The 7,490-nt window shown below is 44.2% G+C and overlaps 1 long non-coding RNA gene across 1 annotated transcript; it reads right to left on the bottom strand.

The window, feature by feature from the left end:
• Positions 1 to 2,524: 2,524 nt before the first annotated feature.
• On the bottom strand, positions 2,525 to 3,995 carry LOC138224605 (uncharacterized). Its single transcript, XR_011183077.1, has 2 exons — positions 2,898 to 3,995; positions 2,525 to 2,769 (listed from the first exon to the last, which is right to left on the bottom strand). It is a non-coding gene; the product is annotated as an uncharacterized lncRNA (long non-coding RNA).
• Between the last annotated feature and the right edge of the window lie 3,495 nt (positions 3,996 to 7,490).

Genomic DNA, 7,490 nt, shown 5'->3' with positions numbered 1-7,490 from the left:
GTCCCTGGACACTGGAGCTACTGAGCTCTGTGTCACAGAGTGCTCTCTAGGCCTCTGTAGATGTGTTTTGCAATTTAAACTGAGCGTCAGCACAGTGAAGTGACACTGTTACTACTAATAACAGTCCAGCGTCCAGAGTCTGGAGGAGGGGTCAGTACTGCTCACAGTCCAGTGTCCAGACTCTGGAGGAGGGGTCAGTACTGCTCACAGTCCAGTGTCCAGAGTCTGGAGGAGGGGTCAGTACTGCTCACAGTCCAGTGTCCAGAGTCTGGAGGAGGGGTCAGTACTGCTCACAGTCCAGTGTCCAGAGTCCTGGGATGTGTTCTAAGAGAGTTGAGCACCACTGAGCATAGCTTTCACACTGCTTACAGGATTAGTGTGCGGAGACGACTGTCTGTGTCAAATTAATTTGACAAAAACAGAATTTGTTTCAGGAAATTTTGATTTGTTTAAAGTAAATGTGTTTGTAGTCCTTCCATGAATTCTTCCACTAGAATAATGGGGATTTTTGACTTGGGGGTGTAATTTAGGCTCTTTTTTGTTAATGAAAGTTTTGTAGAAACAAACTAGTTATTTCTTTTCCAAGGTTTACTGAAAATCAAATAATACAGGTAAAGGGCAAACAGTGAAAATACTGAACAATCTCTTACCAGAGATCATTACAAACCTGAAGACCTCAAGCCTCTTATAAACATTAAAGGAGGGAGTCGCACTGGAACATTCTGTGGACATGATAACTACGCAGTATGAACATCAGATTCATTATAAATACGTGTTTTTTTTCTATTTTACAAATTCCAACGTAAAACGTATCGCCCAAGTGAAAACACACTAGTCATTTTATTACGGTTCGAGGTCGGAGCTGCAGAGGTTTCGTCTCCGGATTACAATTACCAAAGCCAATTACAAAAGGTATTTTACTGAATCAAACTCCCACACTCTAACTGCATGGTCGCGTTTGCGTGACGTCATAGACAGTAGCCTCACCTGCGCCAGGCGAGCCGAGACCCACACATGCGCAGAGGAGACGCTCACCGGCCGCAGGTGAGTTCATTATCGCTGCAATTGTTTACTTTATTAGTTATCCGTGAACTAATGCATTATTCACAACGTTCTCATTTTAAGTTTTCGTATTGCTTTAAGTAACACATTAAGTACAGAATAGGTTATTTATTATAAATTTGAACAATAGGCAACATCTTTCCAGCAGCCATATCGCTCTGAAACTGGTAACCCACTGAAGCTCAGCAGGTGTGAGCCTGGCCAGTACCTGGATGAGAGACCACTGGGAAAAACTAAGGCTGCTGCTGGAAGAGGTGTTAGTGGGGCCAGCAGGGGGCGCTCACCCTGTGGTCCATGTGGGTCCTAATGCCCCAGTATAGTGACGGGGAAACTATACTGTAAACAGGTGCCGTCCTTCGGATGAGACGTCAAACCGAGGTCCTGACTCTCTGTGGTCATTAAAAATCCCAGGGTGTTTCTCGAAAAGAGTAGGGGTGTAACCCCGATGTCCTGGCCAAATTTCCCATTGGCCCTTACCAATCATGGCCTCCTAATAATCCCCCTCTGTGAATTGGCTTCATTACTCTGCTCTCCTCCCCACTGAGAGCTGGTGTGTGGGGAGCGTTCTGGCGCACTATGGCTGCTGTCGCATCATCCAGGTGGGGCTGCACACTGGTGGTGGTGGAGGGGATCCCCATTACCTGTAAAGCGCTTTGAGTGGAGTGTCCAGAAAAGCACTATATAAGTTAAAGCAATTATTATTATTATTATTATTATTATTATTATTATTATCTTACGAATGACTTCCAGGGACCTGTAATGGTTTTCTCGTTCACACATGTTGGTGTCTGAGCTTGTGGTCACGGCCCGTTACACACGAGTAATTCAGCTAGAAATCAGAATACAGATCTGTGTGCAGAGAAAACCTTTTACTGATATTCATCTCCTACATATATATAAAATACATTGGGGTTCAGTTTCAGTTTGATTTAGCTTAGAATAAAACTGATCAGTTAAAAAGAAAATCCACGATGTTTTGTGGAGAAGTGACTCTTGTGGGGATCTGATCTTCAAGTGTCCCAGAGCAAGTGTTAAACCAGCATGACCCCTTCCTCCAGCTCTCCATCGACTAGAAGAAAGAAATCTGTCTGATCCTTTACAGATTCCTGCCTCCCACACTCCCCCCGGAATTCACCTCCCCGAATTCTCTCTGTACCCCTTTCTTCATACTCCTGCTCTCCTGACCCTGAAACACAAGTTACTGAAAACAGTCAGTGGGAAACGGGTGCTAGATTATTGCAGGCTGTTCAGTGTTAAACTGCATCTTTACATTTTCCTTTGCAAATATTTTGCCTTCTCTGCTGAACTGTGATCTAGAGCCCTAATTTCCAGCTGAAATACTGACTGACCCGCTGTCTTGGGTCTGGTCACTGCCTGACCTGTGACCAGCTGGTCAGAGAAGACTGTCTAAACAAACACAAGAATGATAAATAGAAATATAAAAAGAGAATGAGAGTATTAGTGATCTTAATGGTTTTATTTTCAGTTTTTCCACAATGCCACAGTAATCAAACAGTTGAACACAAGTGTAGAAGTTGTTGCTTCCAGCCTCAGAGCCTCTTCAGACTCCTGTTCTGTCTCAAGGTGTCCTGTTTCTCTGCAACCTGATGGTCTCCCGACACACAGACACCACTCCACAGCCAGAACCAGTTTCTTGTTTCCTTCCCAGAGTGGAGTCGACACCTGCTTGTTCCGTATTTGTGTCGCCTTGAGGTAAACAGAGCAGGAAAGGTCAGTGATGTGTTCAGCTGACTCCAGCATGAAGGAATTCTGAGCCTCATCCTGTCCCAGGTATTCATCTACAGGCACAGTGGAGCCACACAGTAAAACATCACCTGGTCCCCTCGATGTTGTCAGAATCACCTCTCCCAGCACCAGCCTTTCCAGTCTTTCCCCTGTGCTGTCTTCTCCAGGACTCGGGAATGTCCGTGCTGGGATCAGCAAGGAAAGGAAGAGGCAGACTGTGTGCCTGCTCACGGAGAAGAGGAGCAGACTCTGGCTGGACAGGGAGGGAGGTAAGAGCGCCTGTGTCTGGGAGCTCAGGGTGACAGCAGTGCAGGAGGGAAGGTGAACATCCTGACAGGAGGACAGGAGCTGACAGAGAGGGGCAAGAGGGGCTGAGAGCCGGAGAAGATCCCAGCAGGGCAATAACAACACATTGACAATAATACAGAATCTACCCCTCTCTCCACTAGAGTATTGATTCAGTCAGCTCACACTGAGTGAGAACACTGGCCACAGCAGAATTAAAGACAAACTGAAATCTAGAAATCTGTTCAAGACAGACGAGTTACAGACAGTCAGAGGATCAGAAACTGTAAAAGAACAGACAGCAGAAGCATGATTAACAGAAACAAACCTTTTATGAAGTAAGAAAACATTAAAGAGAAATACAGGAAACCCTCAGTTTAATAGAGTAACAGGAGGAAAAGATGTTTGTTTTTGCTGAATGTCCGTTAATTAAAGCATCATCTGTTTTGTCCCCAAAACACTATTATATGAAAAACTATACAATTATATAGATGCTCTCTGGATCTTTTCACGTCTTTTTAACAATTTAGATCAGTAGTAAAAGAAACTTATTCCTTTGTATTTTTGATTGTAACAGACAAGATCATTGTGTCATGTGTTGAAAATATACTGTATATCTCTGATCATCACAGGAATCCTGAGTGTCTTCAGCTCCTCCTCTGAGCTGGGATGATGATCACATGTAGAAGAGTGAGGAGTGGGGTTAGTAGTGGGGTTAGGGAGTGGACATGCCATCAGCATCTGAACTCAGAGGAGGAGCTGAAGACACTCAGGATTCCTGTGATGGTCAGAGATCACTGTGAATTATCAGCCTTTATTTGAAATTCAGATTCAGATTTAGGAACCATATGAAGTTTTATTAATTTCAACGTTCAATCACTAAACAGGCGTCAGGAAGTTGACCAAGACGCGGTTTGTTCACATCGAGCTGCAGCGCCAACAGAGACGCGATCTGTTGGTCTGAGCTGGGTTGTGCTTTTTAAACTCTCTCACCCGTATGTTGCTTTTATATTTTAACTCGTTCTGGGTTCGTCTTGGCTTTTTAAAAAGAACTTACCACTCTAAGGAATGTGTATGATCTGGGGTCACGCAGAGCGAGGTTTGCTGTACAGTACTGCCATCACATCTGTCCCGGGACAGTGCGGGATACTGAGCACTAGATCACTGAAGGGGCTCTAGCCTGTTGTACAGTTAAAACCCGAGTGCAGAGCACTCCACTGAATAGGGTGTTACTACTAATCAAGTGCTTCCCATAACTAGATCTAGTTCTCAGTTTGCCCCTGAGCACAGGTCCCTCAGCTCCACAGCAAATCATGTCAACCCCCTGCACTGTTAAATACAGCAAGACTCGTCCTAGATCTGCACCCAGTACCCCAGCAATGAGCCACAACTTTACAGTCAAGCAATGTTTATTCATGAACAGGAGACGAGTAACAAACAGAATAAAACATACAGTTGATTTTCGGAATTGCATACATTTGATCATATTCAAGCAGACTAGTTCAATGCTGTAATATCAAGTGACAGTAAAGACTGGGAAACATGTGGGTGAAGCTGCCTTTGAGCCAGTAACTGCCTGCAGTCTGGACACAGTCAGCTCAGTATTCTTAGCAGCTCAAGTTGTCTATTCTTGTGGTTTTGATTTTCTTCAGCCTGTAAAATGCTGCTCAGGAGGATTTAAATGTGGAGACTGGCCTGGTCAGTACAAGACTGTCCACTGTTTCCTCCTGCTGACCTCCTGACGGTGCTGGACTTGTCAGCTACACCTCACTGTCTTCTGCAGGAACAGCTCAAAGTTCAGTGTTCTGGTTTTACATCTTAAATGATTGAGAATATCAGTATTGATACAGGTACAAGTATACAAGATGGAGTTCTAGACAATTACAATCAATCAGATTCTCCTCAATTTGGAAATCATAATCTCAGACCTCTGTGAGTGTGGATGAACACCAGGAAGCAGCAGGAATAGTGGTGAATTAATCCTCACCATGTCATATGGTCTGACTTATTGGGACACATTCACATTACGTGCATTTCAGAGTGTAAACCAGTAAATGAGCTCACTGTACTCCATGTCATCAATGAAGATGAGGTATCACCTGTTCTTGAGATGCTTTTACTTTGCATCATGCTAAAGCAGTGGCTTTGAGTTGGATTGAGATCTACAGACACACTTGACCAGTTTCTGTTTTCTCCTGATGAGCTCTTTGGTTGCACTGACTGGATGCTTTGGGTCATTGTCATGCTGCATGGTGCAGCACTGTCCAATAAGTATTGAAGCCTTTTCTGCTGCATCAGAGCCCCCGTTTCTGTAAACTTCAGAAATAACTCTGCTGCCGCCATCATTAGCTACATCCTCAATAACAAGTGACCCAGTCTGAGACATTCCTGCATCCCCAGGCCATGACATTCCCTCCACCAGGCTTCAGCATGCGCTCAGAGGACAGAGATGACAGGTTCAAGTGTGGAGAAAGAAAGGAGCTGCAGATGCTCCAGAGAACAGCACCTCCTGTGAGAGTCATGGCCTGGCCTGGGGAGATCATGAGGAGACTCCTTCACCTGTCTGTCTCCATCAGCACTAGTGTACTGGGTCACTGAAGCTCAAACCTGAAGGCTGTGGACTCAGAGCTGAGAGCTCCAGCAACACCTCAATGTCCTCTGCGCTCAGATGGAGATCACATGTACAGGAGTAGGATTAGAGGTGGTGTTAGTTAGGGACCATACTGTACATGTCATCTACATCTCAGCTCAGAGGACACACATCAAATATTCAGGTGCTGTAGCTTTGAGTCAGTTTATAATGCAACCAAGGAGGTCATCAGGAGAATAACTGTAGAAACACCTTAACTTGTTGGGTCTAATGCCTAGATTTCAATGCTAATGAGCGGTTGGATAAAATTGAAGTATGATCATCTGAAGACTAAATAAGAACTTGGTGGCAACAGCAAAGCATCTCAGATGATTACAGAGGACAGTGAGCTCAATGGGTCTCAGACCTCATGCAGTTACTGTCTCAGAGGGATATACAAGCACATCCTCTTCCACACTCTGAAATGTATTTAAAGTGAATGTGTCCCAGTAACGTCACCTTAGAAAGCTGAACATTTTTTGTTCCAATATGATCAAATGTCTGCGGAGAATTACCACAGAATAAAACCAGGATAATATTTCTGTTCTGATCACAAGAACAAATTGCTTGATTGTAATGTCAAAATGCAGAGATCAACACAAAGGATATTTGTATTTTAATATGATCAAATGTATGCAGACAATTACTGCAGATTAATACCAGGATTATTCATATTTCTGATCACACGTACTAATTGCTTGACGTTAAAGTTGACTCATTGCAGTACTGATGGAGAACACTGTACCTTTCCAATGAAAACCTGCATTTTCAAGTGTCCCACAGTATCAATACACCGTGACAGGAGTGTATTGTATACAAGATGGAGTTCTAGACAAGTACAGAATATGCTTGATGAATTGTACATGTCAGACTTCCACATTAGTGCAGATCACTTCAGTGCTGCAGCTGTAGTGAAGAAGTGTCAGTGTGATGTCAGGGTGTGGAGGTCTAAGCCAACTCACCCTGTCAATCAGATTCTCCTCAATTTGGAAATCATAATCGCAGACCTCTGTGAGTGTGGATGAAAACCAGGAGGCAGCAGGAATAGTGGTGAATTAATCCTCATCATGTCATATGGTCTGACTTATTGGGACACATTCACATTACATTAGCGCGTAACTAGTTTGCATCCCTAAACAAACTAGTTACGCGCATGAAACCCACCACATCTATTTTAGATCCCATTCCCACCACTTTATTCCAGTCCTGTTTCTCTTCTCTCTGTCCCATTGTCGTCAATATTATACATGAATCCTTGAGCACCGGCATTGTACCATCGGTCCTCAAAACTGCAGCCATTACCCCCGTGCCAAAGAAGCCTAACATGGCTCTCGACAATCTTAACAACTTTCGCCCCATCTCCAACTGACCCTTTCTCTCTAAAATTCTAGAACGTGCTGTCACACTTCAGTTACATAACCACCTCATGACAAACAACCTTTTCGAACCCCTCCAATCTGGCTTCCGTCAACTTCACAGCACAGAAACCGCCCTGGTCAAAGTCACCAACGATCTCCTAATAGCTTCTGATTCTGGTTCTCTTTCCATACTCATCCTTCTTGATCTCAGTGCTGCCTTTGACACTGTTGACCATAACATCTTACTTTCTCGTCTCGAGACTACGTTTGGAGTCTCTGACACTGCCCTCAAATGGTTTAAGTCTTACCTCACTGATCGCTGTCACTTTGTCTCTCTCAATGGGTACAGGTCTGAAATTGGTCTTGTCAAGTCTGGTGTCCCCCAGGGCTCAATACTGGGCCCCTTGCTC

The sequence above is a fragment of the Lepisosteus oculatus genome, chromosome 23 (assembly GCF_040954835.1).
Source record: "Lepisosteus oculatus isolate fLepOcu1 chromosome 23, fLepOcu1.hap2, whole genome shotgun sequence".
Lineage (NCBI taxonomy): Eukaryota > Metazoa > Chordata > Actinopteri > Semionotiformes > Lepisosteidae > Lepisosteus > Lepisosteus oculatus.
The sequence above is the reverse complement of the archived record's forward strand: the minus strand, read 5'-3'. Positions and strand labels throughout refer to the sequence as shown.